Source organism: Lissotriton vulgaris, chromosome 10 (assembly GCF_964263255.1).
Source record: "Lissotriton vulgaris chromosome 10, aLisVul1.2, whole genome shotgun sequence".
Lineage (NCBI taxonomy): Eukaryota > Metazoa > Chordata > Amphibia > Caudata > Salamandridae > Lissotriton > Lissotriton vulgaris.
Window position 1 is genome coordinate 326,858,507 of NC_141698.1, and position 26,135 is coordinate 326,884,641.

Genomic DNA, 26,135 nt, shown 5'->3' on the forward strand with positions numbered 1-26,135 from the left:
TCAGGTTAGAATTGAACAGCAATTCGGAGAATAACATTGCCCTTTGAATTAATTATAATAACTTACTAACATAACATGCCATTACAATTGCCCCAAAACATGCTGCAGAGTAGCACCCCACCACAATGGTCCATTAATGTTGCACATATAGTCAAGTACTAAGTAATAATAGTGCTAAGTATATACATCATACTCATTCATTGCAGATAATTCAATTATTAACACACCTAAAGTGTCTGTTCACGTTCACAATTAAATTCTTAAAATTGAAATCACTTTTTGAAAATGTTAGTGTTCTAGGTAAATTCTTCGCGGTCAATGATATTGCATTATGTGATGCATGTGCAGGAAAAACTTGCCCCTCTGACTAATTATCACATCCAAATTAAATTCCAATGGCCCTAGGGGGCCAGCAATGTTCTGCTACTGTGCCACTATAGACAGTATAAACAAGTGTCTGCGCTGAGTATCAGAACTTGTGTTTTTTAAATTATTTTGTAGATATAGCTACTCCTGCTGCTGGAGCTGGCCAGCAGCCATCCTGGTGGGAGATATCCGCCTGGCTGCATCATCGGAAGTTGAAGGTCATGGCAGCAGAATACCTCCTGCTGGTGGCCATGGAGGAGGAAGTCAGGTATTGCCCTTGTCCTACCCTCTGTAATTAATGACCACTAACGGGGTCTGGCCACAACATACACAAACATCTCAATCGTATCTATCTCTCCTTCCTGACAACAACTACAGGATAAGATTCCTAACTAGTTCTTACCTGAATAGATGAAATGAGGGCTGCTACCTCTCTCAATAGTCCCAAATTGTATTGCAGGGTTTCCCAAAGGGCCTTCCTCATGCTGGTGGTAGTAGTAGCTATCGTTAAAAAGTAAAAAAAGCAAGGTCCAACTCCCACCCATCTTGAATGATGTTTGTGGGATTATCCATTACATGCAACTAGACTGAAAGAAAACACAGAATTAATGGGTATTCCAAGACTAAGACCATCATGACAAAAAAGTCATACAAACAAAAACTAGCAGTAGTACCTTCTTAGCCATTTGAGGAGCTAGTATCTGTTTAATTTATTTATTTTGTTTAAACTAAATCTACATAAATCTTGAGTCAGGAGTCAGGACTCAGAAGAAGTTTACTCCATATTTTATACATTTTACAACCAACACAGGGCCGGAATCACAAAGGTAAAGTAAGTTACACTTTTGGTTTTATTCTGCTCTTGCAGTGTACATTTTTGACTGGTAAAATTTCCAGCAGTAACTTTACTTTATGAGCAGTAACCTTGCAAGTAGTAAGTAACGCCTATCATTTTAAAAGGAGTTGCTATAACTACTAGTTAGTTACTACTCGGAAATTTACTGGTAGTACAGTTACACAGCTAAAATGACTATGCCAAAAGTGTAACTTTACCATTATGAATAGGGCTATAGTTCACACTAGTACTACCTTTTCCAAATCAACAGGAGTAGGCCTGTTAGAGTCATGTTGCGTCCCATAGAAGTAGATATGCATTGTTCATAGCTTCCTTCTTCTGGCTGTTGGGGTAGTCCTGTGCCGACTCTGAGTTCTCACCAAAATGAGATGGGCCTGTAGTGGTGATGAATAAGAAGAGCAAAATAATTTGAGCATTTTGTGTAGTTGTGTTTACTAAACTGACTGGTCACTGAGGAACCTAGAAAAAGAAGTACAGGAAAGGAATGGACCATGTAAGCAATTATAGTGAACTTTGTAAGCAAGGCATTCCTTCAGGCAGAATCATCCATTGATCCCCAAAAAACACAAATCAAGTTTGCAAATTTGTTACAACACACTCCCAGCCACCACGCAAATCACCAATCACTCAAAATATCACTCATTGGCGCAACAGTAACCTGTTCCAATTGTGGTGCACATTTGTCTATTGTATCTTCCCCTTTCCCATGGAAGCAACAAACACTGGCAGTCTAGTATATATTAATGATATTTACTGGCAACCCAGCTAAGGAATGAAAAAAGAAGGTTAAGGATGAAAGGCATTGTCTTAATGACCTTTAAGCTGATGTGAAGCCTTCTTCTGTGCACAATGGTCCACTCCATATATTTGAATAAATTGGGATGCATAAGTCAGAAACCAAATATATAAATGCTCTTCTATTTCCTTTTCTTTCTATTTTTTGCAATGCAGTTCAACTGTTATATATGAAAATTCAGTTGTGGCCTACTTAATCAAGGAACTTAAGTTGGTCCTCAAGCTCAGGAGTTCACCCAGAGGTTGAACAGCTATCACACCTGAGACTGGCCAATCGCCCTTTTCCTCCTCCAGTGCTGTTCAGGATCAGTGTAATCTTGTGGTATGAAGTGTGTGTTCATTTTAATCATGGTCAATCTCTCCATGTTTTGAGGTGAGAGACTGGTACTTCTGACTGTGCAACTTGTCAGCTGCACGGAACACACACCCAGATGACATACTGGCAACTGGACAAGCCAGATACTTTATTGCCAGCTGGATGAGCTCTGGCCCGTAACGCATTTTCCCATACCATTAGACCAATGTGCTTTGATCCAGGTAGACCTCTTTTTGGTCATCCAGATAGTCCTGGACCATCCTCTGAATGGTCATTGGTGATTCCACTTGCTCGCCCTTTGTTGTCTTTGCTTCTGTTTTTTTTTTGTTTTTTTTGTTTTCTTCTGTTCTGTTCTTGATTGAAGCCCTGCCAATTGAAACCAAGCCATTGTAGAGGTTGGGTCACATTTCTCAGGTGTTGGTGTTGCTGAGTTGCTGGTGATTATGGTGTGAGACACGGGCACTGCCCTCTCTGGCTTTTAACATCTGCACACCAGAACTTTTGTCCGGGCCTTTAACTTCGAACCGTTCTTCTTCCAGGTCTCTTGGTTGACCAACAATCCAAGTCATATAAAGTGAAGCATCCGCTTCTGAAAAAGGAATGAAAGTGGCCAGTATTTTATGTACCATGGAATACTGTCAGGGCTAGGGTGGCTTGTGGTCTAGGGCCCGCCCCACTCTGCATTCGGAGTTGCCCTTGTGGCAAAATGCATCAGTCCTCTTTGGGAGGGCGTTGGTGGCTGATGTGCTTCAAACCTGCTTGTGCTGTTAAATTGCATCCCTGTTTGTAGGTTTGTGCAGGTTTCCCTGTCCTTTGGCTGCTGTTTGCTGTGTTTCCGCCTAATGCGTGAGGTTTCGCATGCTCACGCGTAATGCGTGAGGTTTGGCATGCTCACGCGTAATGCGTGAGGTTTGGTAGCCCGGTCGCATACGTGGGCGCCGTAAGCACGTTAGCTTACGCGACCGCGCCCTGGCTCCTGTGCTCACTATTCTGGAATCGTCTGGGGAGTGGCTGTGTTCTCTTCTTGCTCCCTCTCCCATTTGCAGAGTTCCAGCTGTTTTTTAAGAAGGATTCCATCGGAGGCCTTGAAGATCGTTTTCCAAGGGGCGTGTCAGTATCCAGCTTGCTCTTAGTGCAAGATTATCGGTTGGAAGAGCCATTTTGGGGACGTCTTGTCCTTCAAGGTAGTAGAGTAGGTCGTACTCTACAGGTAGGACTTATCAATCCTATTTCTCGGCGCTAAAGTCTTTTGAGTTTACTTTCTTGATTTATTTGTTAAAATGAGTAGTTTATGTTATGAGGAATAATTAAGAGCACAGAAGCGTGAAATCATTGGTATATTTTGCTCTTTGAAAACTGCGTTTACATCTGGTTGCTGGCAAGAGATGTTTAACTTAAAGGTGCAAAGTATGTGAAAGCGCGTGCATTCATTTCTAAAACTGATTGTTTTTGCGCAACTCTTTCTTTGAAATGTCTTTGGGGAGAAAAGGTCGAGAGGAGTTTTAGTTATATCTGACGACAAAGATAGCAGTGTGATTTAGTATTGGTTTGCTCACAAAGCTTTGGTAAAGAGGTTATTTACTAAGGAGTGAGTTTGTTTTTTGCTTAAAGGGAATCTGTCGCAATTCACAAGAGAATAACAGAACTCTGATAAGAATGTTTTGTCGCTATTCACAAGAGAATAACAATATGGTGAAAAGGTTGCTGTGAAAGATTTAGTATTTATTATCAAGAAGTCTAATGTATCAAGAAGTCTAATGTATCTTCAGTGTCTGTGATTAAGCAACAGGGTTTTGCAGAATAATTCAGCTTTGGCTCTAGATTTTAAAGTCAATTTAGATTTACGGAATGTTTGGTTACTAACTTTTCCTTTCCAGATCTCCTTCCCTGCTGTCCCCTTCCTAACTCCCTTTTCCCCCCCGCTTGATCACTCCAAGATTCTGTGTAGTAATTACATTCGGAATTGGAGGTATCGAGAGGTGGGTCTTTATAACTTCACGACAGATCCTGAGGAAAACGTCGCCTTGACAGAATAGTGAGCCCACGAATTATTTTTTCCTCCTGGTCTGTACGTGAAGTCATAATGACCACCATCAATGACTTAATGTCTGCAATCATGCGTATTCAAGCAGATTTAAAGGAAACCATGGATGTAACTGCTTTGTTAGCAGCTAAGGTAGAAAATATTCAATTACAGAATACTCCTCTTCCGGAAGAGGTTCAAGAAACTGGTGTTAGTAGGGGAAATACAAACATAGCTGTTACTGTGCCCCCTCAAATTCCTTTGGCAGCTCCTGAACGTTTTTCTGGGGACCCCTCCAAGGTGCAAATCTTTTTGACTCAGATCGAGTTGCATTTTGCTTGTAGACCTACTGCGTTTCCAACCCCACAGTCTAAAATTGCGTTTTTAATTTCCTACTTGACCGGAGATGCCGCAAACTGGGCAGTTCCTTTGGTCAGGCAAGATGACACTTTGCTTTACAATTGGAAACGATTTGTGGAGGAATTTGAAAAAGTTTTTGATCGCAGAACTGTTACTCTGTCCGCTGATCGAGAACTACTTCAATTGAAACAAGGCAATAGGGACCTTGTTTCTTACCTGTCTCATTTCAACAGATTAATCGCTGAAACTTCTTGGCCAGAGGAAAAAAGAGCAGCTCTCTTTTATCAAGGTTTAAAGGACGATCTAAAAGATGTTCTGGCACAAATTGATCCTCAACCTGTAATTTGCTCTGAATTGATTAATCTAACGCTGCGCTTAGACCATAGACTCTCTGAACGGAGATCAGATAAAAAAAGAACGGATAAACCAAGTTGGAGATCAGAAGCTAAATCTAGGCCTCAATTTGCAAATTCAGAAACTGGTTCAGAGCCAATGGAAATAGGAACTTTAAGACAACCATTGTCTAAAGATGAGAAAGATAATCGTCGAAAGAATGGACAATGCCTTTATTGTGGTCGAAAAGGTCACTTCGTGAAGGACTGTTTAACGAAACCAAAGGGAAAATTCCCTAACTCTGGTAAATCAGCTGCTCTGGAAAAAACAGATCCAAAATCGGAAAACTAACTAGCCCAAGATGTTTGAAGGGAGATCTCTTGGGTACTATTGCCTTCCCTTCTGTGAACTCATGCGTTTCTAACTATAAAGCTCACTTCAGATTAGCTGTGCAAATCAGGTTAATTCATGAAACATGCCAAATGGAAGTTTTAGTCGATTCTGGCGCTACAGGAAATTTTGTAGATTTAGAAACAGCCCAACGTTTAGGAATCATCTGTGAGCAAAAAGAGACTCCAGAAATAGTGCAAGCTGTGGATGGAAAAATTCTAGCTGGAGGTCCAGTAACCATGCAAACATCTAAAGTTGCTCTGTTCTGTGAAGATGCTAAGCAACAAGTACATAAGGAAGAGCTTCAATTTGATGTGATCCAAGCACCTCAGTATGGTTTCATTTTAGGAATGCCTTGGCTTTGCTTACACAATCCAACCATAGATTGGCGAAAGAGAGAACTGGTTTTCCTATCTGATTTTTGTCATTCGTCTTGTCTCAATACCTCAAAACCAATACTGAGTCAATTGGCCACAGCTGAGGAAAAAGAAACATTGTTACCAAAAGCTTACAAGGATTTCACAGAAGTTTTCAGTGAAGCCAAGGCAGCCATCCTTCCTCCTCATCGAAGCTATGACTGTCAAATCGATCTTGTACCTGGATCTAGTGTACCAAATTGTCGCATTTATGCTTTATCTGAAAAAGAGAATCAACATCTAAGACAATATCTCGATCAATATCTAGAGAATGGATTCATCCGTCCCTCCAAGTCTCCGGCAGCGTCTCCTTTATTTTTCATTCCGAAAGCTAATGGGGAATTGAGGACTTGCATCGATTATAGGGCGTTGAACAAAATCACAGTCAAAAACAAGTACCCATTGCCTCTCATCCCTGTTCTATTGGACCAAGTTAAAAAGGCAAAAATCTACACTAAGTTGGACCTCAGAGGAGCCTACCATTTGGTTCGTATTAGGCAAGGGGATGAATGGAAGACTGCTTTCAAAACCCGATATGGATTGTTTGAGTACTTAGTGATGCCATTCGGGTTGTGCAATGCACCAGCTGCTTTTCAGTTTTTTTTGAATGATGCCTTGAAAGAGTTTCTAGATCTCTTTGTTATCGTCTATATAGACGATATTTTGATCTATTCAGATTCTGAAATTGAACATGAAGGTCACGTCAAAAAGGTTTTGAGCACCTTGCAATCTCATAATTTGTACTGCAAATTATCTAAATGTGATTTCCATGTTCATGAAGTCGAATTTTTAGGAGTCCTCCTCACTCCAACTGGCATGAAAATGACAGACAGAAAGATCAAGGCTGTTGCTGATTGGCCCACTCCGACATCTGTTCGAGACATTCAGTGCTTTTTGGGATTTGCAAATTTTTACCGCCGCTTCATTGATCACTTTTCTGCTGTAGTAGCTCCCATCACACGATTGTTAAGAAAGAAGGTGTACTTTGAATGGTCCACAGAAGCTGAACTTGCATTCCAGAAGTTAAAAAAAGCCTTTACTGAAGCTCCAGTTCTCATGCATCCCAATGTAGAGGAACCCTTTATCATTGAAGCTGACGCCTCTGATGTAGCTATAGCAGCCATCCTCTCTCAAAGACATCACACTACTGGACAAATGCATCCGGTTGCCTACATGTCTCGAAAACTAAATCCCGCAGAGCAAAACTATGTAATAGCTGAAAAAGAACTATTAGCTATTCTAGAAGCCTTTAAAGAATGGAGACATTACATAATGGGAGCGAAATTTACCGTAACCGTGTACACTGATCATAGAAATTTACAGTTTATGAGCTCAGCCAGAATGTTGACCCCGAGGCAACTCAGGTGGATGATGTTCTTTGCCGAATATGACTTCATAATTACCTTCCGTCCAGGCCAAGACAACAAGAAAGCTGATGCCCTGTCCAGAAAAGACTCTTCTTTGCATCGCTTTGAAGGAACTCCTCAACCAATAATCGATCCAGGCAAAGTAATTAATGTACTTTCGGCAGACCAATTTTTGGAGAATATTCATGAAAATTTTCCTTCTTCTCTGTGGAAAACATGGCTGAACTCCAATGCTAACCAAACCATCAAAGAAGGGATACCTTTCCATGGAAAACAAGTTTATCTGCCCTCTTTGCAATTACAAGAAACTGTATTTAACTGGTTACATTCACATCCTATGGCCGGTCACCCAGGCCCTCGGAAGACTGTGGAGAAAATACAAAAGATGTTTTGGTGGCCAACGCTGCAAAAGGATGTGCTGAAAATGGCTAATGATTGTGAGGTCTGTGCAAGATTTAAATCCGATCACACTAAGCCTAAAGGTTTTCTACAGTTTCTTCCGACACCAACTGAACCATGGAAACATATTTCTTTGGACTTCATTACTGATCTACCACCAATTCAACACCATACTGTGATTCTAGTGGTTGTGGACAGTTTAACCAAATATGCTCATTTCATCCCTTGTAAACAGCTACCCACTGCGGGACAGTTAGCACAAATATTTCTGCGACATGTGGTGCGCTTACATGGACTGCCTTCAGTATTGCTTTCGGATCGAGGGTCTCAATTCTCTTCCAAGTTCTGGCAGCAATGGTGCAAAGATCTACACATCACCTCCAATATGTCCACTAGTTATCACCCCCAAACTGATGGGCAGACTGAAAGACTGAACCAGACTTTGAAACAATACTTAAGGTGTTATGTTACGGACTCTAAGAAATCTTGGTTGGATTTGCTTTGGATTGCTGAATTTGCGTATAACACTTCGCCACATTCATCAACCGGTTCCTCTCCGTTTCAGGCACTCTATGGCTATGAACCTAACACCATACCATTGACTATGGCTAAAGATGATGGTAGTGTACCAGCAGTTAGAGACTCTGTACAACTCATGCAAACTATTCACCGTCAAATTCAGGATCGCTTGTTGCAAAGCAAGAAGAAATACAAAGAGCAATATGACAAAAAACATCGTTCAGGTCCTGTGTACGTCCCTGGGGATAAAGTTTGGTTGTCTACCAAGAACTTGAACTTCAAACACAAAAGCATGTTTCAGCCTAAGTACATTGGTCCTTACCCAGTTCTTCGACAGGTGAACCCTGTAACATTCAAGTTGTTGTTGCCTAAGTCTCTAAGAATTCATCCAGTGTTTCATACTGCCCTCCTTAAACCTGCTACGCAGAATCTGGCTCCCCGTCCAGCTCCGATTTTGGTTCATGGTAATTGGGAGTATGAGGTGCGAGACATTTTGGATTCTAGACATCGGGGTTCCAGGTTATGGTATCTTGTCTCCTGGAAGGGATACGGTGCTGAAAATGATTCCTGGGAACCGGCTGCAAATGTTCATGCCCCACGCTTGATACGCCGTTTCCACCTCCTCCACCCTCTAAAGCCGGGCCCTAGACCACTCTTGGGAGGGGGGTGTAATGTCAGGGCTAGGGTGGCTTGTGGTCTAGGGCCCGCCCCACTCTGCATTCGGAGTTGCCCTTGTGGCAAAATGCATCAGTCCTCTTTGGGAGGGCGTTGGTGGCTGATGTGCTTCAAACCTGCTTGTGCTGTTAAATTGCATCCCTGTTTGTAGGTTTGTGCAGGTTTCCCTGTCCTTTGGCTGCTGTTTGCTGTGTTTCCGCCTAATGCGTGAGGTTTCGCATGCTCACGCGTAATGCGTGAGGTTTGGCATGCTCACGCGTAATGCGTGAGGTTTGGTAGCCCGGTCGCATACGTGGGCGCCGTAAGCACGTTAGCTTACGCGACCGCGCCCTGGCTCCTGTGCTCACTATTCTGGAATCGTCTGGGGAGTGGCTGTGTTCTCTTCTTGCTCCCTCTCCCATTTGCAGAGTTCCAGCTGTTTTTAAGAAGGATTCCATCGGAGGCCTTGAAGATCGTTTTCCAAGGGGCGTGTCAGTATCCAGCTTGCTCTTAGTGCAAGATTATCGGTTGGAAGAGCCATTTTGGGGACGTCTTGTCCTTCAAGGTAGTAGAGTAGGTCGTACTCTACAGGTAGGACTTATCAATCCTATTTCTCGGCGCTAAAGTCTTTTGAGTTTACTTTCTTGATTTATTTGTTAAAATGAGTAGTTTATGTTATGAGGAATAATTAAGAGCACAGAAGCGTGAAATCATTGGTATATTTTGCTCTTTGAAAACTGCGTTTACATCTGGTTGCTGGCAAGAGATGTTTAACTTAAAGGTGCAAAGTATGTGAAAGCGCGTGCATTCATTTCTAAAACTGATTGTTTTTGCGCAACTCTTTCTTTGAAATGTCTTTGGGGAGAAAAGGTCGAGAGGAGTTTTAGTTATATCTGACGACAAAGATAGCAGTGTGATTTAGTATTGGTTTGCTCACAAAGCTTTGGTAAAGAGGTTATTTACTAAGGAGTGAGTTTGTTTTTTGCTTAAAGGGAATCTGTCGCAATTCACAAGAGAATAACAGAACTCTGATAAGAATGTTTTGTCGCTATTCACAAGAGAATAACAATATGGTGAAAAGGTTGCTGTGAAAGATTTAGTATTTATTATCAAGAAGTCTAATGTATCAAGAAGTCTAATGTATCTTCAGTGTCTGTGATTAAGCAACAGGGTTTTGCAGAATAATTCAGCTTTGGCTCTAGATTTTAAAGTCAATTTAGATTTACGGAATGTTTGGTTACTAACTTTTCCTTTCCAGATCTCCTTCCCTGCTGTCCCCTTCCTAACTCCCTTTTCCCCCCCGCTTGATCACTCCAAGATTCTGTGTAGTAATTACATTCGGAATTGGAGGTATCGAGAGGTGGGTCTTTATAACTTCACGACAGATCCTGAGGAAAACGTCGCCTTGACAAATACGTATTGTGGCACATATGTACTCTTTAGAGGACCTGATCTCTCTTCGCAACCTTGGATTAACAGCCAAGCAAAGGATTAAGCCTGAAACAGTTGTATGATAGAGGCACACATGGTTAAACCAAGTGTGCCTCTACCACATAGCCTAAACCACAAATGCGTCTTAACAACGCTTTCTTTAACCATGAATGCCTTTACCATGTAATTTTGTGGTAAAGGCAGCCTTTTTCACCAGATCCTGTAGCAGATTCGTCAATGGTATTACTTGGCTCACCTTACTGTCCCCCTTGCTGATTTTGCGTGTGAAACCCTCAAAAGGAAGTAGTATTTGTGTCAGGCACCCGACTAGCCCCCATTTGACCATCCTCATTGTCATGCTTTTCCCAGTTGCATTCCATCCTCTTTGAAGGACAAAGTTGGTAATTGGTCTGCACTGCTCAAATAGATGTTGCAATATGCAGTAGGCCGAGTTCCAATGGTTTGACACCTCCTGTATGAAAGCTTTAACCAATACTCTATTGGTACACTGAATGATCCTCAACTGCTTCAAGGCTTTAAAAGAATGGCTGAAATGATTGCAGATTCTTCAGCAGGTGTCCAGTATATTGCTATGTCTACTTTTTTTTAGAAAGTCCTGTACAATTAGGTTGATGCAATGTGCCAAACACAGGACCTTTAAATATCTACCATCTGCAATGGCCTTGACTATATTACTGCCACTGTCCGTGGCAACAACTCCAATTCTGAGTTATGAAATATTGAATAATAAAGAGTAGAGATAACCTCCCTCCCCCCAGGAATTGAACTTTGACCTTTATGTCTCTCTGCTTAACTACATCCAATGGAGATATATACTTCTATAAATTGACTCCAGTGGGGGTTGTCTATTTCTCTCTGCTGGTGGAGATAAAAAGGGATAGTTAAAAATGCTCCAGTTAATCTCAACCTCTACTCTGGGAACACTTCATTTAATTGAATGTTGAGTTGATCTGTTCCATTGCAGTTGTGGACAAATGGTATCCAAACCAATCTTGGTCCTCCTTTAAGAGCTAAACTGTACCTTTGTTTTGTAGATTTAAGTAGCACCTTTGATTTGGTGGACCATACCATTCTCTTGTCATCATTGATCTCTCTTGGTGCACCCAGGCCAATCATAAGTTTTCTTTCTCGCCTTTATGAGAACGTATCTAGTAAAGTTCATTTTGGGTCCCAGGTCGAATGCTCGTCTACTTTTAAAGTAGGGTGAGGCATTCCGCAAGGTTGTGTGTTAGCCCCCATATTATTCTCACTATTTATTAATGGGGTGGACAATCTCTTGCAGTCCCTGCAAGCTGATGTTCCCTGTTCAGCCAGGCCTTCCATACCAGTATTTTATACCCCGACAATGATGTTTTATTATCTAGGACCCCGGTTGGCTTGCAGAAATTGATGAAAGTTTTTGGGGGTTTTATGTCCTCACAAAAAATGCTGATTAATAAATTTCAACTTTTACTATGGTTTGCGGGCAAAAGCATAAACAATGTAGAACCTTCTTTATTGATGATACCCCTGTTGCTGAAGTAAACTCATTTTGCTATTTGGGTGTTTTATTTATAGGCAATGGTTCAAGGGCGCAACAGATTTTAAATACTTAAGGCAAAATGAGCAGAGTCTCACAAGGCATGATTACATTTCCATCTAAATTAGGTAGCCAGCCCATCAGAGAAATGGTTGATCTTTAGAAGGCTAGGCAGGTGACCACTGTCTAATGTGGGGCCGGTCTTTCGGGTTACACCTCTAGTACCACCCTGAAAGTTGAGGATTTTTTTTTAAACGCTTATTATGTATTCCCAAATCTGCTTCAAATGGGATTATTCATCAGGAGGTCGGCCTGCAGCATCTAGAGGAAATACTTTTGGTATGGGCAAAGGAGGAAACTAGCTTTATTAGATCAATAATTTTAGATTGTTTAAACCTGGCCAGCACACGTCCAGCACACGTGTTATCACTAACTAAGATGACTATTAAAGAAACCTTTTTCAGCATAGATCTGACAGACGAAGAACCTATCAGTTGCCCTCTATATGTCACTTGACTTATAAGAGGGTGGTAAAAGTTACTTATCCTGTGTGACCAATATGCAGCATCGTTTTGCTCTTGTAAGACTGAGATGAAGTATTGTGCATCATTTAGTGGCTGTCCCAAATACGAAGTTTTGTCCCTCAGATACAACCCCTTGCCCATGTGATGGTCGAAGCAAGCAAAGCACGATGCACTTTTTGCTGTTTTGTAATTTTTACCAGAATCTTAGTTTTTTTATCTCAAACCAATTGCTTTTGTACACAATTTTAGATCTTATAAAATTGCCATGAAATATTTGATGTTACTAAATGAAACCTTAGTGTGTTACAATTTTGCTCTTTATATTCTGAAAGCTATAAATGTGAGAAAAAGTGTCATGTACTAGCAATCTTCAATTCCAAATTATGTAATGGATTTATGAAGATGATGGATTTTTAGATGGTCACTATGATGATTTATACTGTATTTATTATATGTTTTATGGGCCTCATTTATGAGGCCGTGCGTCACTTTTACGCCGCCAGTGCGTCACTTTTTGGGATGCACCAGCAGCGTAAAAAATGTGCCTTGTTGCACTATATTTACAAAGTGGCGCATCTAGGTAGATGTGTCACTTTGTAAACCCCTGCGCTACATTATACCTAATGAATGCAGGGTGGGGGTTCTGACGCAAGTAAGCCTAGTAGAAGTGACGCAGTGAAATTTATAAGGTTTCACTGCGCCACTTCTAGGACACAAATGCGTCAATTTCTTACGCCTGCCTCACAGCAGGCATAAGACTGACGCAGGCCCTTTCACATGGGGCAGACACATTGCTGGAGTTGCGTCACTTCTGTGACACACTTCAGCAATGCGTCACTTTTGCGCCATACAGATATGTCAGAAATACTGACGTATCTGTAACTCCTTGCGCCATGACGCCTCATACTGTAAATATGACGCATCATTAGTGGCGCAAGGAGGGGGCAGTGAAAAGCGACGCATCGCTGTTTTCACGCAGCGATTCGTCACTGTACATAAATGAGGCCCCTATGTACTTTAATGGCTGTTTTAAACTAGTCGAATACATTTTTATGAACCTTTACGAACCGACTAAGCAGCACTCAATTAAATAGCAACATAGTTATGAATGGGAATTGTTAAAGTTATATGAACTGCTGGTAATACTTTGCTATTCCATTCTTTTGCTTTTTAGTTCCTGTGTGCCATTGCGGGCAGGGCCACCCATATATAAATCAGTCTAGGCCAGTTCTGAAAGGCACAGTGCAGCCTCAAGTGCGAGGTAAAGTCTCTCTAAATGTGAATATAAACAACCCCAGATGCATTTTAGCCTTTTAAGGGTTCACTATTGAGGTACCGAGTTCCAGTGTGACAGTGGTATCATGATCCACGTCTGTTTCAAATACCCATGACGTCAATTAATGGCCACAGCGGTGACCCCGGCTTTTCTCTTGCGACCCCTGCCTCTCAGGTCACAAAGGCAGTGTACAAGAGCAGACATTAAACAGGGCGGTCATGAGCCTTGTTTACTTTCTGTACAGCAAATCAAACGTGGACATGTGGCTGTATTAGAAAAAGAAACTGACATGGGAACACTGGAAATGGAAAAAAGACTGCAGACTTGCAGCAATGAGCAGTGACTCCTTCCCTACCTTGGTTGCTCTTGAAGCAAAACTATTCGAGAATATGCTTATGATATCTGTGGTTCAGAGAGAGTTTGAGACTGCAGAATCAAACCCCAAATATATGATTGTTGCACTTATTTACTACAATTGTGATGTGGTTATTTAAATATGCACAATCAAAAACGTAGCGAGCACCGTTTTTCATTGTGTAATAGTTGATGTCAGCTAGCCTCTAACTGAAAGAAGTAGACACAAGCTTGTGGAATGATTTTACTCTGGTGAAAGATCTGCTTTAGCTTTGTCTGTCTGTCTGTTCATATTGCAGGTGGAAGACTAATTCCTGTTCCTGCCATAGAGCAGTTCAGTGGCTGCAAACATAGGCTGTACCTAGCCAAGATGAACAAAGTGTGACTAACATTTTAGGGGGATATTCTCAAGAACGTGTGATAATTACCGCAAAATTAGCTTAACGCACTCTTCACATCGCAGTCCATCGCGTGAAAATAACGCTGTGTTAACGTTGTATTCACAACACGGCGGTACCATGCAATAGACTCACGATAACGCGTCAAATGTCCGCAATAAAGTCAACGCTACGCCACAAAAATGTCAAACACGAACACAAAAAAAGCTGCGATGAAGCCAATCGCGATACAAAAATCAGCGAAAACTAGAGACAGTCCTGCAATTCACACACGTCAGGCGGGAAAAATCGCCATAAAAGTAGAAAAAAAACATACAAACAAAAGCCAAACAACAGCAAAGCACAATTAATGTTGCCGGAGCAAGTACAGAGGACAACCAGATTCCCACAAGCCCCCCGGAGGACCAGCCTGGGACCTCGGGGTCAGGGAAGGGCAAGGACAAGAAGAAGAGGAAGACGTGGTTCAGTCCGCAGGAAAACAGGATCCTGATAACGGAGGTGGTAGAACACCATCTACTACTGTTCGTCAACTCCACTGTGTCATTGGCAACAAAAAATGGAATATGGTAGTTCATCGTGGACAGGGTGAATGCAGTCAGAGTGCTGAAGAGGGCATTTGATCCAGCGGGTTACCAGCAACAGGTAATCCAATACCACATACTCACCTGGGCCCATAAATGTATTCAAAACATACTGGTAATAATCGCTGGGGTCATGTTTTTGTAAATATCGAGATTAGTTAATTTTGGTCCCTAACTAATCTTTCACTGATCAAAGAGTTCTTGACCTCTGGTCAATGGACCATTAGTTGAACTAGTTCATGGTGAAATGACATAGAATTTAAATTTTTACTTACACTTTGGAAATTATCACAGAGTCAGGATGAATTTGAAGTTTTATCTCAAATTAATTTATGTGAACCACTTCCACATTACAGAACAGGGTCCATCTCCCACAGGAATAAAATGTCAAACAATCAATCAAATGCATTCATTTATACTTTGCAATGACTCTGCAATGAAAGGGAGAGGATGGAGAGAAAAGTACATAAGCACATACACAGATATAGTTATAGTTACCAAGTATGGTGAGAAAACCAACCCCCAGGCCTAATAGCTGGTAAGGGTTCCCCAGGAAAGATATGGCGAACAAAGGCTTCAGGACAGGAATTTGGACAGGACAGATGACCTCTCTATCACCGACGCTTGCGTAGCACCCCTCTCTTCCTCCTCGAGATTCTTCTGTGATCTTCTTCTAAATTTATTTACTTTAAGGTAAATGGTTCAGCAATTCGTTACTTCTTCAAAATCACTCGTCACTCTGACAGCATCCCGGTCTCATCTTTCTCCAATGCAAGGCTCTCTAACTAACTAAGAACTACCTCAATTATACCTTTCTGTAAGCTTATACCACCCATTAATATTTCAAACTTAAGAAAATACTAACTCTGATTGGACTGTCAAAGAGAGGTAATCATCACACCATGCTTTTTTCCCATTATTTTCTTTCAGCTCTTTGTTTAAAATCCCACACCTTAAATTTTATACATCAATCTTTATTCCAACCCGAATTCACATTGTAATTGTCACATTTTACGGAAAAAACTGTAGGTTGGAATCCATTTCAGTGGACTGTCGTTCCAGTTATCCTGAAAGTATCGGAAACCTTGGACGATGTTCAAGTTGACATTGAGTCTTCCAGCTTGGTTGCACTGCGCGTGTGCGGTAGAACGAGAGGGAATAGACTATGCTTTGTGTCTCTAGGCCCATAATAAGCACTATTGAAAGAGTCAAAAAGACAAATGTTAAAATCAAAAATAAATGATTCCACTGTATACCACCTATCTCTACTCTAATCCCATTTACTTATTATTACTCTCCCAGCATTAGCATTCGTAGAATAGTTGGGTTAAGATTTTCAGCAAGCAGGTGGCAAGCATGTGACTTTCAAGCAGCCATTTTGTTAGCTTCTGCGCAAGTGCAGACAGTTCCCTCCAAGCAAAAGATATGTCTTACTACGTAGATCAAGTAGACGCATGCACACTAAGGTTTTTTGGTTAGCGGCCATTTTAGAATACCACTCGAGTTACTTATTAATAAAACACATAGGCAAGCTTCGTCTTTTCTAGTAAATGTTGTGTAATGCGTATTACTTCCACAATAAAAGTTTAGTACGGGGTTAGATTTTACATGAGAAGATTGTTTCCAAGCAAGTCTCTTTTCACGAGTCCCTGCTCCATCACAATGGAAGAGGTCAAGAGGCTCTGGAATGATGTGATGAGCAAATCCAAGCAGATACTCGCCAATAACCGGAAGGCAGCAATGCAGACTGGAGGTAGGAGTCCAGCGCCACAGGAGGACTTGGACGAGATGGAGGAAATGGTGTCCACAGTCATCAGTGAGGAGACGGTGGCAGGAGTTGGGGGATAGGACACTGCTCAACATGTCTGGACACAACAGCACCAGGGTGAGTAATGACCAGGGACTGGGGCACAGGAGGAGATGGGCACAAGGGCACACATGCACAATTAAGTAGAGAATATCTGCAGACACACCATGCCCCTGACCCCTAACTCCCACCAGGAGACCAAAGTACCCAAGTATGCAACATCTCAGCACTGTAAAAGCACAGAAGTCAAAGGCACACCGCTTCAAAGGGAGAAGGGGCAGCAAAATCAGAGCTACAGGTGCGACTCCCCCAAAATGCAGCACACAGACATAACATGCAGAGCACATCAACATTGACAACGATGTGGTACAAACCGCAACACGTAACACGTACACAACAGAACACAGGACACAACTGGTACCGCATGTGTATAGAAACTGGCCAATCACATTTGGTAACATCAAGTCCAGTGGACCACAAGACGAATGAAGCTTGAACAACGAACATGAAAGTATGCTCATGGAATATAAATGGGTTGGGGGGCAAAACAAAAGATGCAGAATTATCCGCATTTCTAAAACAATTTGACATCATTCTACTCCAAGAGACTTGGTCAACCACGGCCCAACCCATAGATGGCTTCAAAGAAATCCAACTATACGCCACCAAAAGAGGCCTACTAGGCAGGGCCGCTGGAGGCCTATCGTTCCATTTGAACACCAGCATTCCTTGGTCCTACGTCACCATTGACACGGGACAAACATGGATCCAGTGCATTAAAATCAAGGTACCTCCTGATCCCTTTTTAGAACCACAGGGCGCTCAAGGGTCTCGGTCATTGGTAATCTGTAATATTTACATCCACCCGGAACTCAAGAAGAAATCAGAGAAAATTCTGACCCTAAAAGCGCTCGTCAAATCATTGCAATCCACTTACCCACAGGCAGGGCTGGTAGTGTCAGGCGACCTGAATATGTTCCTACTACAAAAGAACCATGTCCCAAACACTAACCAAAACAAATGGAACGGCAAAATCATTATGCCTACGATAACAAACCTCCGGAAAAAGGACAAGTACGGCCAGCAGTGCGCACAAATGGTCACCGATATCGGACTGATCACTCTGAATGGCCGCTTTCCACAAGATCAGCGGGCGTCCATGACCAGAATCACCAAACAGGCTCAAGCTATTTTAGATTACACCATAGTGGACCCAGAGGTATTACAAACAATAGTTACCTTCAGAATAATCCACAGATTGGAGAGCGATCATGGCCTACAATCAATTGAGCCCAGCTATCAATACTCCAGGGCACCATCATGTAATGATTTGATTGAACTCTCGAGTTTATATAATCTCAAGCAATTAGTATGGAATGGGAAGAACGTCGAAAAAATTATGGTATACGTGAAAAAAGTGCATGCAGAAGTCACCAGGAACAGACAAACGGCACACCAGGACAATTGGGAAAAGATGATCACTACCCTAACGGACAGATTTGGTCATCAAACGTACACAAACAAAAGGAAACCATGCAAAGCACTCCAGGTGCCCTTGGGCTCATTAGCGTGCAAAAAAGGATCTTATATCAGGAATTCAGAAAGTTATTAGAAAAAGGCAAACTAAAGGGTGATGATACCAAGCGCCAAATCCATAATCTAAGGCAAAAATATAAAAAAGATGTTTGGTTAGAAAAGTCAAAACAACAAACAGAAATTTGGCAAAAACTATTAGAATCAAGCAAATCAAATAATAACCGGAAATTTTGGGCAGAAATCAACAAAGATGCAAACGGCACCGCACAGGTCATCAATTCAAACATTCTACAGGAAGACTGGATTCAGTATTTAGAGCAAACCCAAATGAACAATCTCTAATCATGGAATTTATACCATCTTACCTGTCAACAACACGAAAAGCAAGAAGTGGACCAAAACTTTGATGAACACTGGATCACACCATTCCAAGTACAAATGGTCATCAAAAAACTAAGGTCAAAAGGCGCTCCAGGCCCAAATGGTTTGCCAAACGGGCTGTTCAAACACAATCATCCCTTCTGGGCGGAATACCTCACCCCATTGTACAACAACACCTTCCAAACAGGAAGCATTCCTCCATCATGGAGAGGGAGCATTTTGCACCCAATATTTAAAGCAGGCACAAGAACAGACCCAGCAAATCACAGGCTGATCGCTCTAATCGACGTAGAGGCTAAAATATACGCATCCAATCTTTTGAGAGCCTTGGAAGACTGGGTCAGCTCTAATAACATTCTCCCAATCACCCAGACGGGGTTTAGGCCCGGAACCAACACTACATGTAATCTTCTTGTATTAAATCTTTTTGTCGAAAGAGCAAAGGAAAGGTCAACGAAACTGTATACCTGTTTTGTAGACTTAAAAGCGACGTTCGACACAGTACCAAAGGAGATTCTATGGCAAAAGATGGCCAATTGGGGTATACCTCCGAAGTTGTTACGAGCAATCATAAACCTATACACATCCACCTGGGTCAAGATCAAACTAGGCAATGGCAACAGAACGACAAAAAAATTCCGACTCAAATTGGCCTCAAGCAGGGATGCGTATTAGCTCCCACCCTTTTAAACATCTTCACCTCCGACCTTGATAACAGTATCTCGGAGATACAAAGTGATCCGCCAAAGTTAGCACATCACAAAATAAGGAGTCTACAGTATGCTGATGACATAGTTTTATGCAGCCAGATCCCCTTGGATCTACAACGCTCCATCACAAGATTGCACGAATACATCAGTGCGAATGGGTTGCAATTTAACTACAATAAAACGAAGATTGTCTGTTACGCATCACGGCAAGGGCGGCAATCTTTCAATTGGCACATTGCGGGCAACACCATAGATCAAAGCCCCTCTTATAAGTACCTGGGAGTCATGGTCGACTCAAGATGGACACTAAAAACCCACCAACAGCACAGAAAAGCCCAGTCTAATAAACTACGGTTCGCTCTAAACTTACTGAAAACAAAATTGAAATGTCCATCCAACTTATACCTCTTGAAGGTAATTGAGGCAAAGTTTCTACCATCTCTAACATATGGTTCGCAACTATTCAGAGGCAAAGACGCAAACTTCCTGAATTTACAACAGTCAGAACTGTTTAAATACATGTTTCATATACCAAGGTTTGCATCACAAGCGCAAGTACGCCTTGAATTTGGGCTATCAAATCAGTACCAAGTCAGACAAGCCGCCACACTAAAAATGTGCTGAAAACTAAGAGCAGCCCAAGAGGACACGTTGATGAGACGTTACTATCTATCAAATATATTTTGTTTTTATCAAATCAGAACATGTCGGCCTGCCGTCATGTTAGCACTGAACAGTCGTCAGCTGCAGACAGCTTGTAGGGCCGCCAAATTCCTGGAGAAGGCGAGCCTTCTAATCCTGAAAACTGAAAAAATGGGGACCACCGGCCCCAAATTGAAGGACTGATGAGCAAGGAACGGCTCAAAACACTGACTAAGTAATATGACTTTTTAAACAATCAATGCTTTTTAAAGATTGTTGATGTATTTTTACTCAAGGCCAGTTTGAACACTTTTTTTCTTTTCTTTTATGTATTTATTATTGTAAAGGTTTTAATTAACCATACACAATAAATTACTGACTCTTACATTAGGTATTGCAGGGAAATGTGAGTTGATAATGTACAAGTACAAACACACAGCGCGTGTTGTGGTGCCAGGTGAATCTGGCTGAACAGGTGTGGGTGCGGTTCGACCGCATGGCAGCCAAACTAGATGCCATACGTGAGTGTCTAAGTTCCATCAGGGACCACTCACAGTCCCTAACGGACACCCACAGTCCGCTCCATGCTCTCCAATGGGCCATGGGTGACATCGCTGGAGACCTGACTCAGAGTGAGAACAACTGTCCAGTCAGAGTGGCTCTAGCAATGTCACACAGGAGTTGGGACACATGCGGAGGTTAATGGAGGCCATGGAGCGGATGCAGGGGGAAAGAGCAGCTGCCTTGGCTCCACACCAGCGAGAGGTAGCTGGGTTCCTCAATGACCTCAAGACCATCCTCATGGCATTGCTGCCACAAGGCCTGGTGCTGATGAATGCTGCTGCTACCACTACATCCACATCTCCGCCCCCTGAAGTGTCAGTGTCACACAGTGCGCAGACATTCCACTTCCAGCCACAGAGGTGTCACTGCCACACAGTGCTGGAGATAGAACACCACCACCCACACATGAGGCACATGAAACAGCAGTGGAGGAAGAATAGGATGAATCTGACTTCCTGGTAAGAAGAAAACTGTAGCATTCATCTCCGCCATATGGATGGTTTCTGCTTGGTTCTGCCCTCTGCACCATCACCTTCCACTGTCCCCCGATACACTTTGCAACACTCGCCTTGGACTTCAAAATGGACTGCCATATTCTGTTTGATCGCCAATGATAGAGCAGTCAGACTGCGGTCTGAGCTCCTCTTCCGATGAACTTGTCATTCCCTAAAGAACTCTGGCTGGCCCTTGACTGGCCAACATTGTGAAGTGGGGTTTGCATGCCCTGTACACCTCCAGATGCAACACTCCACTGAATGTGCATTAAACATTCATAATCACACATATGTGTCATGTCTATGATCTTTCAAGTGTGGAAGTATGGATGTATGTAGGGTCGTTGATTCTCCCTAACGTCCATATTGCTCATGTCGTTGGACTATGGTCACAGGGTGACACATTGCTGAATGCACACAACAACAGGGACACACGCATTAGTTACTTCCTTGTCCAGCTCAGGACGGAACAACGCCTGGAGCCCCTGGGTCATTGTTCACACCCCTACGCTGGACTGGCATACACCAGGCCAGCCCACTCCGCTTAGGCTCACAGGGGGACGACGACAACGCTACATGTTCCAGGTCTTCCCTGTAGTGATCTGCTGATCACAGGTTTAGTGGTCAGCATGCCACAGACACTCCCTCACGGCTGGTTTACACCCAGACCACACCCATCCAGCACAGGGGTCACAGGACATCTGACCCTGCCAATAAAAAGGGCCAGGCGCACATGCTTGATGCCATTTCCACTGTCTCTCAGGGTGTATCCGTGCAGTTAATATTCATTCATGAGAGCCTAGGGCCCTGCAACATCACATTCCCCAAGGCAGGAGATGACATGATGCCGTCTAAACTACGATACTCAATCATAGAGGGTCCATGACTTGCGGGGCACAGACTTGGTGGCACCAGATACTCTGCGGCCGGCACAGGCACACCGCCACGGGACGGTGACATTCAGTGCACTGAGATAGGGGCACCTTAAGTGCTGAGCGGGTATGCAGACTGCGATGATTCCGCATCCTGGTGAGCATCATTGTGAGCCCTGCTGGACCGCAGTGTAGGCCTGAGCTGGCGGGCAGTGCTGGCCTACCACCACGTGGTGTCGCCTCGCGGGTCACAGAGTTAGTGGCACCTAAAGGGCTGAGCGGGTGCGCAGCCTGCAATGATCCCGTGTGCAGTGATATCTCCTCTGCCATAGCAAAATCAAGACCCAGAATCAAGTGTGAGACCTGAGGGCCCGCGGAGCGGGCTGCATGATATGGAGGGTGACATGTTCACGGGCCCTGGGTTTGGGGCTTGCACCGGCATGTGGTGGGCCCTCTTAGAGACACACTGGTGGCGGAAGGTGAGCAGTGAGGCCTGGGTGCGCAGGGGCAGGCATGCATTGCTGTTCGGAGGGAGGGGCAGGGAAGCAGCTGCCTGGGTGCACAGGGTCGGACAAGCAATGTTGGCTTGTGAAATAGTACGTACTATGACATTCATGTATCTTGACTCTGTTTCAGATCAGGGACCTGCTGAACTGCGGTGCATACCGGCACGTGGTTGGAGGCACACCGGTGCCAGCAGGTGAGCAGTGAGGCCTGGGTGCGCAGTGTTGACACTCTCTCTCCCTATCCCTCTCTTCTTTTCACTGTGTCCCTCTCTCCCTCTCTTTCTGTCTTTCTCTCTCTCTCCCTTTCTTTCCATCTTTCTCCCTCCCTCCCTCTCTTTCCATCTTTCTCTCTCTTTCCCTCTCTTTCTGTCTTTCTCCCTCTCTCTCTCCCTCTCTTTCTGTCTTTCTCTCTCTCCCTCTCTCTCCGTCTTTCTCTCTCCCTTCTTTCTCTCTCTCTCCCTCTATTTCTGTTTTTCTCCCTCTCTCTCTCCCTCTCTTTCTGTCTTTCTCTCTCTCTCCCTCTCTTTCTGTCTTTCTCTCTCTCTCCTTCTCTTTCCATCTTTCTCTCTCCCTCTCTTTCTCTCTCTCTGTATCTCTCTCTCTCTTTCACTCTCTCTGTCCTTTGATGAGCACCTGACACACCTTCTTATCTGGATTTTTGTCTTGCTGGCTGTGACCTACAGATTTTCCCAAGGAGACCCGCCATGAGTCTTCAAAATTGTTGTTTACAGTTTTTTGAATAAAATGTTTTGTTTGGTAATTCGAAGGTGAATGTGTGATGCTCCTTTTTGTGACACCACATGCTTGTTACTTGTTGTGAGTGTGAGACATCAGGCAAATTGTTTTGTTCATGATTTGACATGTCGATGCCCGGGGGAGGTGTTGTGGGGGTGGGGGCTGTGGGTTTTGTGGGCTGATGGGGCTCCCAGTTGCATGATCAGTGGCTCCATGGTATATGTTGCCCCTCAGGTGTGGCTCTGGCCTGGGCTCCCTTTTATGGTGCAGGCTGTCATCCGACTTTATGTGTCGAATATATAAAACCTGGAATTACACTGACAACACTGAATGTCATGATTGTGACATCTAATAGTTCTTTTTTATGTTACTGCTACTTTTGTTTTGAGGATACTCGTAGCATTCAAAAACTATGTTCAAGAAGTAGTGCAGTTTACTCAGTACAGTGTCGAACTGGCCTATAGAGCAGTCAGGCAGACAGTGCCCCAATGGCTGGTCACTGAATGGGCCATTTTTTCGGCTTTTTGTGGGACTGTTGAATCGTCTGCAAGGTGGGTTTTTACTGTTGATTCCCCTGATTTTTAAGCAAACAATGCCTGCAGCAACTAACAAATCCATGCTGTCTTTCAGACTTCACAAACCACTTATATGGCAACTGTTACAATTTGCAAATATGGGCCACCTTTAGCTAATAATTCACTAATTGGGACAATTTTATTGTGATGTCCGGGCCAATCTTCTGTCCCAGTCCGACCCTGACGTACACAATGCGAGCCACAGCAATAGCCTTCTTGTCGGTCCGATACACAAATCAGTGCTTTCACTCCTCAGGGGGTGCTCTGCGGTCAGTGCTAAATTTGAGCCAGTGGTTTCCAGTGCTCAGCACTGGAACTTAATCATCGACAACAGCGCTTGAGCACCAGTTAAGGACACATTTTGGTAGGTACAGAGACATTAAGTGATGTGCCCAGAATCACAGGATGTTGAACCGAAGCCAAGACTGGAACCTGGTTCCCCAGCTCCAAAGTTGGCAGCTCTGGTCATTATGCCACATCTTCTCCCCACTTCTATGGTTTGTTGGTTCTGTATTAAGCAGCGCTAACAGGAGAATTGGGCTATTCAAAGCTGCCTCATGACCGGAGCCCTGGCACTTATGTTTTTTAACAAATTGACCAGTGGTGCTCAGCAACACAGTGTGTTACAAAGTGGTTTCATCAATGAAGAACACAGTAGATGAGTTGGTTCTAAGCTGGTAGTTTATTTGGAAAAGACATTGGTAGAACAGCTCAGCCACCCAACTGTCTCCGGCCAGTTTCCCAAGTAGACTGTCCCTAACATTCTGCAAATGACTCAGAGCATCTTAACAATTCTAGAACTCATGCAAACATATACTACAGGATTAATAACATTGAAAGAAAACACATCTCCCTCTGTAATGAACAAATTAAAATAAAACAAAAAACATTAAGAAATAAAATTACACAAAATAATCATCAAGATATGATCGAACACAAGTCTCCCTTTTGGATCTCTTTTGGAACCATCAAGTCAGAGTTATCAGCATAATTTTGAATATTGTTACTCAAATGGTCAAAACCCTTCTCCCCACATACAGCAACCCTGCCAAGATTCAAAACCCTATGGTCCGAGGGTCTCACATCATTATCAACAACTTTAATAACTCTCAAAGGTTTTGAGAATTTAGAGCCAGAGACACAGAACCCAGGTTTCTTGATCATTACAAGATCACCAATAGCAATGTTTGTTTTCTTAACAGCATGTCTGACATCATATTGTTTTTTACTTCTTAAACATTTTTCGTTTTCTTTCTCCTTCCAGGAGTTCAAATCAGGAACACCATGTTTGCCAGAAAGAAACTTACTAACCCAGGGTGGTTCCAGAAAGGTATCAGCCTGTCTATTATGAAATAAAAGAAAAGGAGTTTTACCAGTTGTTGAATGAGGTGCAAATCGACAAACTCTAACTCTTCTAGAGACCTCCTCCTTCCAATCAAGACAGTTTTGCTTTGCTAAGGAAATAGTTTCTTTTATGACCCTATTAAATCTTTCAACAGTCCAATTCGATTCTGGGTGATAAAGAGCACATTTTTTGTGAACAATGCCACAATTAAGAAGAAATTCTTCCATTTCTTTTGAAACAAGTTGGACACCATTGTCCATCAGTAAAGTTTCTGGTATTCCTTCTCTTGTGATCAAGAGACATTTCAGGCCACCCGCAGGACAGATCTATCATAACAACAACATATGTTTCATGTCCATTTGCATGTACTGGTCCCAATATGTCTAGAGCAATGTCCTTCCAAGGCCCAGACGACCGAGACCTAATATCCATAGGTTGAGTTCTGATCTTAAGACTTTTTTCACTCAGTGAACATTGGAGACATTCCCTAACCAGATGCTCAACCTGGAGATCCATGCCAGGTCACCAGTATGTAGAACGCACACTCTCTTTGGTTTTTGAAATGCCCAAATGTGCATCATGTGCTAAATCTAGCAACTCCTTCTGTAAGACAATTGGAGGAACCAACCTATGACCTCTCCATAACATAACTTCACCAGAGGACAACTGATCTTTCATGCACCGATAGTTTTTCAAAGACAATCCTCTGTGTACTTTATGATGCCAACCATCATGAATGAGTTTCATCAAGCTCTGAATAACTTCATCTTCCTCACAAGTTTTGCGCCAAGGTTCCTGAGAAATTATTTTATAATCAATTTCACAAACAAAATCATGTGAAAGATTGAAGGCTGAACCAACATGACTATCACATTGAGAAGTAGGGACTAATCTAGAGAGGGTATCAACCACTAGATTTTCCGAACCAGGAATATAACTAACAAAAAATCATAACCCTGTAAACCAACAATACACTTTGAAATTCTTGGTGAAATTGAGTCAATCCCTTTATTGGAAAATACCTCACACAGTGGTGTGGGATCAGTTCTGACTACAAATGAGGTACCCCA

The 26,135-nt window shown here is 42.8% G+C and overlaps 1 long non-coding RNA gene across 1 annotated transcript in view; it reads left to right on the forward strand.

Annotated features, from left to right (window-relative positions):
* LOC147685190 (uncharacterized) overlaps positions 1-25,112 on the forward strand; it is a 33,338-nt gene extending 8,226 nt beyond the window's left edge. Inside the window, exons 2-3 of the long non-coding RNA XR_015300411.1 lie at positions 22,541-22,604; positions 24,985-25,112. This is a non-coding gene — a long non-coding RNA (uncharacterized LOC147685190). The remainder of the gene's footprint in view (positions 1-22,540; positions 22,605-24,984) is intronic.
* The last annotated feature ends 1,023 nt before the right edge of the window (positions 25,113-26,135 follow it).